At 41.2% G+C, this 12,035-nt stretch overlaps 1 long non-coding RNA gene across 1 annotated transcript; it reads right to left on the bottom strand.

The window, feature by feature from the left end:
* Nucleotides 1-8,993: 8,993 nt before the first annotated feature.
* On the bottom strand, nucleotides 8,994-10,078 carry LOC140996823 (uncharacterized). The gene is made up of 3 exons (XR_012178827.1): nucleotides 10,001-10,078; nucleotides 9,722-9,910; nucleotides 8,994-9,626 (listed from the first exon to the last, which is right to left on the bottom strand). It is a non-coding gene; the product is annotated as an uncharacterized lncRNA (long non-coding RNA).
* Between the last annotated feature and the right edge of the window lie 1,957 nt (nucleotides 10,079-12,035).

Raw genomic sequence — 12,035 nt, forward strand, 5'->3', positions numbered from 1 at the left:
CACAGTCATATAAAGGCCTAAATAACACGCATGCTATGTTTGAAACTCGTGTTTTACTTTTCACAGTTCTATGTAAGTAAATGCCTATGTTTGATGTCTGGCCTGTTTGAAAGAAGTCATGTTTTAATTTTCACAATAATATGAAGCCTATGTCCGTTGTTTGAATGACAACTTGTGTTTTAGGGACTAGTTTGGAATTTCAGCACCAGGCGCTGTCCACTGACTTCATTTGTTTTGGCATGTTGAGCGTTCACACTGCACCACACTGATGTGCTTATTCACTCTCGTATCCAGATAAAACAAATAAGCATTTAGATTGAGGAAATGTTTCTGTTCTGGAAAATGAAGTTTCCAAATAAAGAGCATTTTTGAGACTGGCAGTCCGATTTTTAAAAAGTATATTTTATATTTTTATTTTCATTCTCTAGTTCAAACAATCTCACGGGCCAGATGTTTTTGCTTGCGGGCCACATCTGGCCCGCGGGCCGTCTATTGCCGACCTATGCTCTATATCATAGAAACATCTCTTATGCACCATGTTGAATATAAGCTGAATTCTCAAATTGTTTTATAGTTGCCGATTACAAAAACAATTGACACGTGAGCCATTTCTTAACAGAGCATGCTGCGAACCGCTGTTTCCGCCCAGATGACTATTGCAGACGGACTGTCAACATAACATACATACACACTAACTTGCACATTAACGCTCACATCAATGGAAAGCTGCTTTTTTCACAGATCTCCTACTATATATAGATAGATTGTATGTGTTAAATGTGTGTATCCAGACATGTCCAGTGTCATATTTTCAGCAGGGTGTAATTTAAGTCCACAATCTGGACTGTTTGCTAACATCAGCTGAGCTACTTGTTAACTGCTCATGTAAATTTGCACCGGGCAGCAATTCCAGTTTTTTAAAGGCTGAGGCTATACAAAAACTGTCAGTAAAAAGATGGGATCAACTGATATGGCTCATTAACGATGGAGATCAGTGATAGATGGTAAAAAAAACATGATCAGGGCATCCCTAGTTAAAACCAAATCTTGCACAAGCAAGGTAGGGCTTGATGTTCTCTGGCGTCAGGTGTGCAAGAGACAGTCAATTAGACCAATAACAATAGTCAGTGAGTGGGTCACAGTTTTCAAAAGCATTCAATGTTGCTGAACATTTAAATGAATGAAATACAAGCATTCCACTTCTTTACAATAGTGCAAGATGGGTATCTCTGTTCATTTCAGGCGACATGATGAAGCCTAGCGCTTGGATGCTGTCCATTGAAGGACAGGTGGTGATGGGACCACATGACCACTTCATCAATGGGATAGCTGCAGTTTTTGTGAGCTTCTATAACTTCAATCTGCAGTATCCTGAGGATGGCTCATGCACTTTGGAGTTTATCCAAGGGTATTGTAACACTTAAATTAACACTGGACTGGATTGCTTGCTTGATAAACCATCTTGCTTTCTTATCTTGCTTGCATAGCATTTATGGTTGTTCATTTGGCATTTTTGCCTGCCTCCAATGCTTTATTGATTATTTGATTTTATCAGTGCTACATTCTCAGTGCTTTCAGTCTATGTCTGACATTCCCAAACTGAAATAATCCTTCATGTGATTCTCTTAGAACAGAAATGTAAACACAGTGAGAGTGAGCGCTATGGTTGAGCATTCTCTAATTTGCCCTCTGTATCTGGTTAATCTGAATCAAATTCAGCAGCCCAACACTCCTCAACTTTCTCCTTTTGGCATGGCAAAGAGAGCACACAACCTGTGAGCTGTGGACATGTGCTCCTTTTTGGTAACAAACTTCATCAACTTCAGTGCATTATTGTCTCAGGAATTTTCATCACTATTTTCCATTATACTATGTTCCCTTCTGATATTTAGCACTACTGTCACCCCATCCACCATTCCAACTCGGGTGTCGAGTGGCTGACTTGATAGCATGCATGCTTGCTTAATTCTTACTTTTTTTAAACAAGTGTTTGTTTTTCAATGTTTGCATGTGTATCTCAATTTCTACACACCTGATTTGCTTGCTTGTATCAATCTTGCTTAGCTTTCAATACTAATTTCTTTGGTGTAGGATTTAGTTAAAGGGGAAGGGGCACCACTGCAGGTGCCTTGGATAAACAATGCAATATTAAATCTGTAAAACTGAAAGTTGTCTTTGCTTATTGTTTACAGGTGCTTCTTGGGCATTAACCCTGAGATGGGCTCAAAGTCGAAGAAGAAGCATGGAGCCATCAATCAACACGTGAGCACACTCCAAAGGAAGCTTGTTGACTTTGAGTGGTCAGTTTAAATGTGAAATTGTTACGTAGTTTACGTCAGTATGGTCATATTGTATATGTTCACAAGTTGCTGATTGTTTATACTGTATTGTTTATACTGAAGTTTGTTGTAAATTGTAGGGCTTAATCACGATTCAATAGCGATTTAATATTGATTGATTGATTGATTCATGTCAAATAAGACTGTCAAGGCTGACAGTGGGGATTAAAATGTTTGGTGGTTTATTGAATATTGATAGTTAAAAAAGATTGATTGATTGATTGATTTATAGACAGGGAATGAATATATCAGCAAAAATGAATTCATGTTTATGTTGTAAATTGTTGAATTTGATAGTTTTTAAAATTATTAAAAAGTTAAAATGAGTATTGTCTTTGTTTCATTTGTTCTTGTTTTGGCTTTTAATTTAGCAAATCCAAAGCATGTTTGTGTGGTAAAATCACAAGTCAAATTTGCAATATTTTACAGTATTATTTAAATTGTAAATTAACAGTAAATTACTGGCTACTGAGTTGCATTACTTTTACAGTAAAAATCTAAAAATACAGACAATTACTGTAATTTACATACAGCAAGATACTGTAATTCCACAGCTACATACTGCTATATCACAGTAATTCCATGGGCATGGCAACTGTGAAGTTACAGTATATAGCTGTAGTTGCATTGTATTACTGTGACATATGAACAGTACATCATTGTGAAACATGTGCAGTACATTACTGTGAAATATTTATAATAAATTACTGTAAAATTACTGTGAAAGTAATGCAACTAGTAGCCAGTAATTTACTGTAAATTTACAGTGAAAACTTTTACAGTGCACCCTGGTATAATGGCTGCGATGCCTGTGGCCCAAACAGGTGAGAAAATGTAAAATAATCCGGTATGGACCAGAACCACAGCTCACCTGAAATTTAGTTTAGTTTATTTAGGTCCAGCTCTCTGTTGTCAGCTGCTGTGTAGAATCCTTACTGCCTATGTCTTTTCCAAATTCAACATTCGTTCTTTCCATTAATTTCTTTTCAATGTTAATTGCATCAAAAATTAGCAAGGATGTACATGTACTCAGAGCTTTAGGTAGCAGATATTGTGTTGAAGAGTAGCACTGCTTGTTGGTGTAGAGTTACTCTATTCACACAGCAGTGTGAGGGTCTCTCTCTTTCTCTGTAGCCGCAGGGCAGTGTGCCCTCAGGGGTGAGACATCCACTTGGGATTTTTGTTGACATCCTCTCTTTATCCTTCATGCTCCCAACTTGCAATCTATCGGAGAGTGATTGGCAAAGCACTTTGTGTGTATATGTCAACTAAATACATGGTGTGTCTCTCTCCTGTCTAGATTATAATAATTGTGTCATTGCATGACCTATCCTCTATATTTGGGTACTTTTTGCACACCACTGCTCACAACACCTCGACCAAATCCTGCTCTGAGAGTCCTGTGGGCTCAGTAAACAATGGTGACTGCACAATACCCTCAATGATCCCATTTGCCAGGAATACAAATATCAGAATACTGTGTGTGCATGTGTAGAAATGCATACACAAATGTCATGAATATCAAACAATGTTGTTGCCACACCATCAATAGCCCTCATCCAACTCTCGCTGCTGAATGATACAGTTGTGACTCAGAATGGTGTCTCTTACTTGGTCTCATCAAGGTCAATACATCATATGAATGAAAGCCTACAAAGAAATTAGATGTTGAAGAAAGATGTAGAAATTAAAGGTGCACTGTGTAGTCTTGAGGGATAAATTTTAATCAGAAGAGAAAGATCTTCATTGACTGATTTTTTATGCTGAAACAAACTAAATAAACAAACAAACTGTCTACGTTGCCAAGACTGCTGAAACTAAATAAACAAACTGACATTAAAGGACAACACAATTTCATACTGTTTTACTTATATTTTCTGGACCCTGCCACCTTTCTAGCTTCAAACAGGAAAAACATGCCATGTTGATGGAAAAAAAATCCTTTTAACAGAGGGACAAAAAGACGATGGAAGAAACCTCAGGAAGAGCCACAGAAGAGGGATCCCTCTCCCAGGATGGACAGACATGCAATAGATGTTGCATGTACAGAAAAGAACAACAAATCACAGTTTACAAGTTGCATTGAAAGAATATCTGATATCTGATACAAATTATAATATATGTAAAGTGTGTGGATCCAGGAGACGACTGAGCAGGACGAGGCATCGCCAAGTGGTGCCCGAGCCACACGACCTCCTGTCCACCGTGGTGACCTAGAAGAGGGCAGGCCACACAGGATAACAGGAGCCAGGAGAGGTAGATGGTCCCAGGGGCCCGAGGTCCATCAGAAGGGAGCCTGAATGAAAAGAGTGGAGGAGGTGGAGGAGGAGAAAGAGGAGGAGGAAACTATAGAGAGTGAGAGAGTGACACATAAACAGATTGTTTCTCGTCGGCAGGACAATGTCAGTTCTACTACTATAGGTAACTCATTGAGACTGAGACCGACCCACTGAAGAAGCTAGCAATTGAAGTCAAGAACTAATTAAAGGCTAAGTCAAAGAAGTGAGTTTTGAGTTTAGATTTAAAGGAGTCAATAGAGCCAGATTGTCTGATGTCAGCTGGGAGGTTATTCCAGAGGAAGGGGGCCCGATAGGAAAAAGCCCTGCAGTCAGCTGACTTCTTCTTAACCCTGGGAACCGTCAGGAGCCCTGAATTTTGAGAGCACAATGCACGAGTTGGAATATATGGTATAATGAGATCTGACATGTACGACCAGGCAAGGCCGTGTACAGTTTTGTATGTCAGCAGCAGCACCTTGAAGTCTGATCTTATATGTATTGGGAGCCAGTGCAGTGAGGCTAGGATTGGTATAATATGATCAAATTTTCTTGTATGTGTGAAGACTCTAGCTGCAGCATTCTGAACCATCTGAAGACTTTTAGTGCTCTCACGCGGAAGACCTGAAAATAAAGCATTACAATAATCCAGCCTAGACGAAACAAAGGCATGAATCAGGATCTCTGCGTCAGCCGTGGACAGGAAGGACCTAATTTTAGCTATATTGCGCAGGTGGTAAAAAGCGATCTTGGTAATTTCTTTGATGAACTGATCGAAAGAGAGGGTACCTAGATTCTTGACAGTTGAACTTTGAGAAATAACACAGTTGTCAAGAGTTACGGTCACCTGATCAAAGTGGTGTCTCTGTCGAGCGGGGGCAATGACCAGCATCTCAGTTTTATCTGAATGCAGGAGCAGGAAGTTTTCTGACATCCATTTCTTCACTGCACACAGGCAGGTCTTTAATTTTGTGATTTGAGATTTATCATCAGCTTTTATGGGCACATACAGCTGAGTGCTGTCCGCAGTGGAAATGTATTTCATAACTCCGAATAATTTGGCCCTAGGGAACTCCATACTTCACATCAGTAATATTGATGTAGTACTATTGTAAGACACACATTGTGTTCTTTTGGACAGGTAAGATTTTAGCCAAGCTAGAGCCAGGCCAGAGATGCCAAATTGACTTTCAAGTCGGTCTGACAATATGCCATGATCTATGGTATCAAATGCAGCGCTGAGATCCAGTAACAGAAGCACTGAGGTAGAGTTTGAGTCTAAAGTAAGTAGAATGTCATTTACCACTTTAGTAAGGGCAGTTTCAGTGGAATGACTCTGAAAGCTTATTGAAAAGGTTCCAGGAGATTATTATTAAGTAGGTAGCCTGAAAGTTGCTGGGACACAACTCTTTATAAGACTTTAGAGCAGAAGGGAAGGTTGGATACTGGTCTATAATTATTTAGAGATCCTGGGTCGAGGTGTGGTTTCTTAAGTAGAGGCTTAACCACAGCAGACTTAAAACCAGTAGGCGATTTGAGGGGGGATGAGGGGGGATGCCGTCCCCCTTGTTATCAAGATTACCAAAAAGCATCCCCCTTGTTAACCTGCCATCACTCTCCATCTGCTAGTAGCAGAAAGTGTGTTACAAATCACAAGCGGCTGTGATCAGCTCCGGCGCACAGTGGAGTCAAGCCATGCACGGCTGCTTTGCGTTCCGGCTGCCTGGTCGATTTTTGACGGAAGCCGCAACAAGCTGCACAGAGCAGATCGCGCCGGCAGGAAGTCAGAGCATCCGGTCAATTTTCAAAATAAAACACCCTGTGCAGACTTTCGATTGTATAAAAATGAAAAATGACCAGATCAAAAAATCTGAGCAAGTCAACAAAATCGGGCAGGCCAAAGGCTCAGTTCTGAAACGTTCCCGCTGGGTTCTCTTTATACATTCATGGTATGATGACAATATATACACCGATACCGATATATCTGTGATAGGCTAATATCGGCCGATAAAATCGGGCTACCGATAAATCGGTCAGGCTCTACTATTTTGCACAATGTTCATTGTGTGTCCTTCAAGGAATTTAGATGGTAAAAAATTCCAAGGGGTCATGTGGGTCATGTAACTTAAAATGACCCTGCTTGTAGTGTATTGTGAGAAACATGAGAAAACCCTGCCTGAATAAACTCAGTCCACTGCATGCAATTTAAAGGCGTATTTACTCATTACTATAATACAGTTATAAAAAGACAATTGTAGTAGGGAGAGAAGGAAGATAACTGGATAAAATGGAATTGTAAAATTAGAAATATCACAGTTATGGTTAAGGCATCAACAATGTCCTTGGGAGGTGTACATAGGTGTGTCGGGGCAGGGTGGTGCTCTTATTGAGCCATCCCCCCTGTTAAAAATTAACAAATCACCTACTGCTTAAAACTAGCAGGGACAACTCCGGTCATGAGTGATAAGTTAACAATATTTACCATTGTAGGTCCCAGTGCTGGCCATAGATCCTTAAACAGTTTTGCCGGAAGGGGGTCGAGGATGCAGGTAGTTGGCTTTGAGGATGAAACAATTTTAGACAATATCTCAAGGGAGATAATTTCAAAAGTGTTAAGAGCTGAGACTAACTGAGAATCAGCAGAAGGCTGTTTTATAATCAACTTTGACGAGGAAGCCAGAGATGATGAGTTCATTTTGGTTCTAATCATCAATTTTATTGCAAAAGAAATCTAAGAAATCATTTGCATTAAAGGGTGCACAGCTCATAGACTGGTTTTTGAGTAAGTTTAGCCACAGTGTCAAAAATAAATCTAAGGTTGTGTTTATTATTGTTTATTAGGCCGGAGAAAGAGCACGCTTGTAATTAAGTACACTATCACACCATGCAAGATAAAAAAACAGTTCCTTGGACAAGGCCGCTACTACTTGATGAAGATGGTTTTAAAACCAGAGCCTCAAACGAAGTAAATTTAATGAAAATAGATTTGTAGATTAGAGCAACACCTCCCCCCTGTTTAGAGGCCCGAGCAACATGGGCGTAGTTATAGTTATATATATATAGTTATCTCAATGTGATAAACTAAGCTTTCAGTCTGGTACTCTGCACTATGTCCCTGACTAACCATATTAACTAGGCTAGTAGACTCCATACCAGCACTGACTGTATCACTAGCAGGCTCTCTAGTCACCTGCGACCTGCCGAGTGCTACATCCCTAGTGTCAAACCTGCTTCAAACACCTGTCTATATTGCTAGACAAAACAGCTGCGCCATCTCCAGTAGGATGAAGGCCGTCTGCTTTCAGCAGGTGGGGGTGACCCCAGAAAGAGGGCAAGTTATCCACGAACCTGTATCCCTGCTCAGATGAGTTGATGAGATTTGCTACCCAATAGTAGTGCAAAAAGCATGATAACCCCAGGCCTCCCTTTTCCCTTGGGTTTTGAAGGTGGCTTCACGTTATTCTGTGTGCTTAATATCCCCAAATGATGGGTAGGATGATAGAATCAAACAAACTGAAATAAGATTTAGGTATAAAAATGGGAATATTTTGAAATAAATCTTTGAATTTAAATCTTGGTAAGGGGACCATTTTAACCACTTTCACCCGGCCAATCAAGAGGTTGTGATGTTGGTCAGCATCTCCTCTATGTTCTCTTTAAGTGAATTCAGCTTTTCCATGAAATTAATTTAAAAAAGACTCTTGGGTTTCTGGATATCATGATACTGAGGTACTTAACTTGATCTTGTTTTGAAATTTGTAGTGGTCAAAAATGTTGCCATAATGAACCTACGGAGCCCCTAAAGGGACATGGGGAAAAAGAAGAAAAACTTTCTCGTGCTCACAAGAAAGTATCTTGTGCGCATGAGAAACTCTCGCGAGCACGAGATACTTTCTCGTGAGCACAAGAAACTTTCTCGTGAGCACAAGAAAGTATCTCGTGCGCATGAGAAACTTTCTCGCGAGCACGAGAAACTTTCTTGCGAGCACGAGATACTTTCTCGTGCTCACAAGAAAAGTTTCTTGTGCTCACGAGAAAGTATCTCGTACTTATGAGAAACGTTTAAGTTTTTTTTCTTCATGTGCCCAAATTATGCACGACAATCAGTGGTATCCCTCAGCCTGGGATATCATTTGAAAATGGAAGTTTGATAGGTGAACACTATTTATTGTAGTTAAAGTGTAGTTCTGGTGAACTCTGCCTGTGAGGCGGATTGGTGCAATAAGTTGCCGTGACAACGCCACCTGGGGGAATTTCACCCCCAGGAAATTATTAAATTAAGATGTTACTATTTTTATATATGGTCTTTTACTTTATATTAATAACACGCAGGACACAGGTTCGATAAAAGATTCCACTGGGGCAGAAGACGTTTTCAGTTTAAAGAATGATTTATTGGACAAACAAACAAAGTTAAACCAAAGACTAATAGCACAATAAAGAGAAACCAAAAAGGGGTGAAGACAGGACTGGGGCTTACCAAGGCCAGAGTGCGAAGAAACCCACCACCAGAGGAGTGAACTGCTGCCTGGGGCCACAGCACCTGTCAAATAAACAAAGAAAATTAGCACAAGTCTGTCAGAAAACGAACACAATACAAGGACCTTGGCGAAAACAATAATGAAATATAACCAACCAAATTAACATTCACCGAATCAAGTACAAAATAAACATTGTTTAAATTCTTAACACAAATTAGGGTAAAGAATAACTAAATGGCTAAGAAGCGATAATTAGAAAACAACCAAACACAAACAACCAACTCAATACACACAAACGAGGAAGGGTCCAGAGCAGCAAAGCCGCAGCGAACAACCGCAGCGGGCAGCAGCAGTCAGCAGCAGCACAGCCGCATCAAACCACAGCGATCGCGGCATCAACCAGCAGCAGCGAACAGCAGCAGTCAGTAGCAGTCAGCAGCCGCACAAAACAGCATCAAAACAGCAGCAAAACAGCAGCAGCCGTATTTGGGGTGCGGTGGCCGGTGACAGGCCAGGCACCTCTATAGCCTCTAACAAACAGGGCACAACCGATTTGGGTTAACAATTTGGTGAATTATTAATCATTTCAATGTGAGTTTCATTCATAAAAAGGACCTTCACCTACCGGCGGGCAATGGTACAGTCTCACTGACGATAGGAGGAAGATTTAAACGGCAATCAAAACATCAGTCAGCTGACAGACCAAGCGCCAGCTGATCCAGCCAGGCAGACGACGCAGACCCACCGAGAGGACCGGAAAGCAACCACTCCGGGCTCCGAGCGGGGCAATCCGTCCCGCCGCACCAACAGCCAACTGCACACACACAAACACCGGTGTCACCAGTGCGCACACAGCGCCGATTGTGCACCGGAATGGAGAGGAGATACTGGCAGAGTACATTACCTTTAGACAGTGAAGCACGTTGGCGGCCATGCAATCACGCCAAAAACGCACTGCTCCACCACGCCAGGCTGCAGCCACCACCACAGGGATCATCCAGATGAGAGAGAGAGAGGAAGAGGTGTGGTCGGGCACCTGCCTATATAGGTGCGCATGGTGCCGCCCAGCAAACAGCACAGCGAGACCCTGGCACAGTGCCATACAGAGGCATGGCGAACCATTACATCTTCCGGCCACACCTGTATCATGATTAGGACTCACAATGAGGACATGGAGTGTAACGATTCTGTAACAGCTGTCACTGACTTTATTTACAGGCTTTCAGAAATCATACAATCCATATTCGCAGGTGGTGAGGATGAACGAGATGAGCTGACTGGAGAAGGCAGAGTGTGTGTGCGGAGACTGCACTGTCTCCAGTGCGCTCTGTGCGCTGTCTCCAGTGCATGGTGTGCGCATGACAGCACAGTCGTGTCCACTGCAGCGATTTCACACACAAACTACATGAAAACTAAACTCGTATTTGGTGAAACATGAACAGTAGGCTATTCATTTTTTAATGCTTTTTGATTTAATCTTGGATTTCTACCATCGATTTTGATTACTGGATCAGTTAGTTACCAAAGAGTCCGGCCCTCTCCACTGCAGTCCAGGACAGGGAATGTGATGATGGCACAGCGCTCAGTGGGGAGATATTGATTTATGGTTTGTGTTGGCTGATATTTTTACAACTGAAAGGTGTTTATGGAATAATTATTACACTTCACTATAAGCTCAAATATGGAAGTGCAAGTATGCGAGTAACACTGCTGGTTTGAATGTTTATGAAACACAAAACCAAAAGAGCACAGAGCGCACTGGAGACGGTGCACAGAGCGCACCGGAGACAGCGCACACACACTCTGCCTTCTCTAGTCAGCTCATCTGGATCATCCTCACCACCTGCGAATATGGATTGTATGATTTATGAAAGCCTGTAAATAAAGTCAGTGACAGCTCTCACAGAATTGTTACACTCCATATCCTCATTGTGAGTCCTAATCATGATGCAGGCCGAGTTCACCGTAACTACACTTCAATGAATAAATAGTGTTCACCTATCAAACTTCCATTTTCAAACGATATCCCAGGCTGAGGGATACCACTGATTGTCGTGCATAATTTGGGCACATGAAGAAAAAAAACTTAAACGTTTCTCATAAGTACGAGATACTTTCTCGTGAGCACAAGAAACTTTTCTTGTGAGCACGAGAAAGTTTCTTGTGCTCACGAGAAAGTTTCTTGTGCTCACGAGAAAGTATCTCGTGCTCGCGAGAAAGTATCTCGTGCTCGCGAGAAAGTTTCTCATGCGCACGAAATACTTTCTTGTGAGCACGAGAAAGTTTTTCTTCTTTTTCCCCATGTCCCTTTAGGGGCTCCGTAGGTTCATTATGGCAACATTTTTGACCACTACAAATTTCAAAACAAGATCAAGTTAAGTACCTCAGTATCATGATATCCAGAAACCCAAGAGTCTTTTTTAAATTAATTTCATGGAAAAGCTGAATTCACTTAAAGAGAACATAGAGGAGATGCTGACCAACATCACAACCTCTTGATTGGCCGGGTGAAAGTGGTTAAAATGGTCCCCTTACCAAGATTTAAAATCAAAGATTTATTTCAAAATATTCCCATTTTTATACCTAAATCTTATTTCAGTTTGTTTGATTCTATCATCCTACCCATCATTTGGGGATATTAAGCACACAGAATAACGTGAAGCCACCTTCAAAACCCAAGGGAAAAGGGAGGCCTGGGGTTATCATGCTTTTTGCACTACTATTGGGTAGCAAATCTCAGAACCATGGTTTACTGGTAGTTTGGAGATGAAAACATAAACGGGCTTGATTTATCCCCCTGACTGACTATTGAAAAAAATCTTGTCCTTGGTTCTTCTCTTCCTGTGCTCCTTTTTGCAGCACCTAGGCCTCCCTCTTCCTTTAAGAGAGATCATTTTATTTTGTCCAACGTTCAGAGATTCTGGAACCAGATCAGAAAA

The sequence above is a fragment of the Pagrus major genome, chromosome 5 (assembly GCF_040436345.1).
Source record: "Pagrus major chromosome 5, Pma_NU_1.0".
In the NCBI taxonomy this organism is placed as follows: Eukaryota; Metazoa; Chordata; class Actinopteri; order Spariformes; family Sparidae; genus Pagrus; species Pagrus major.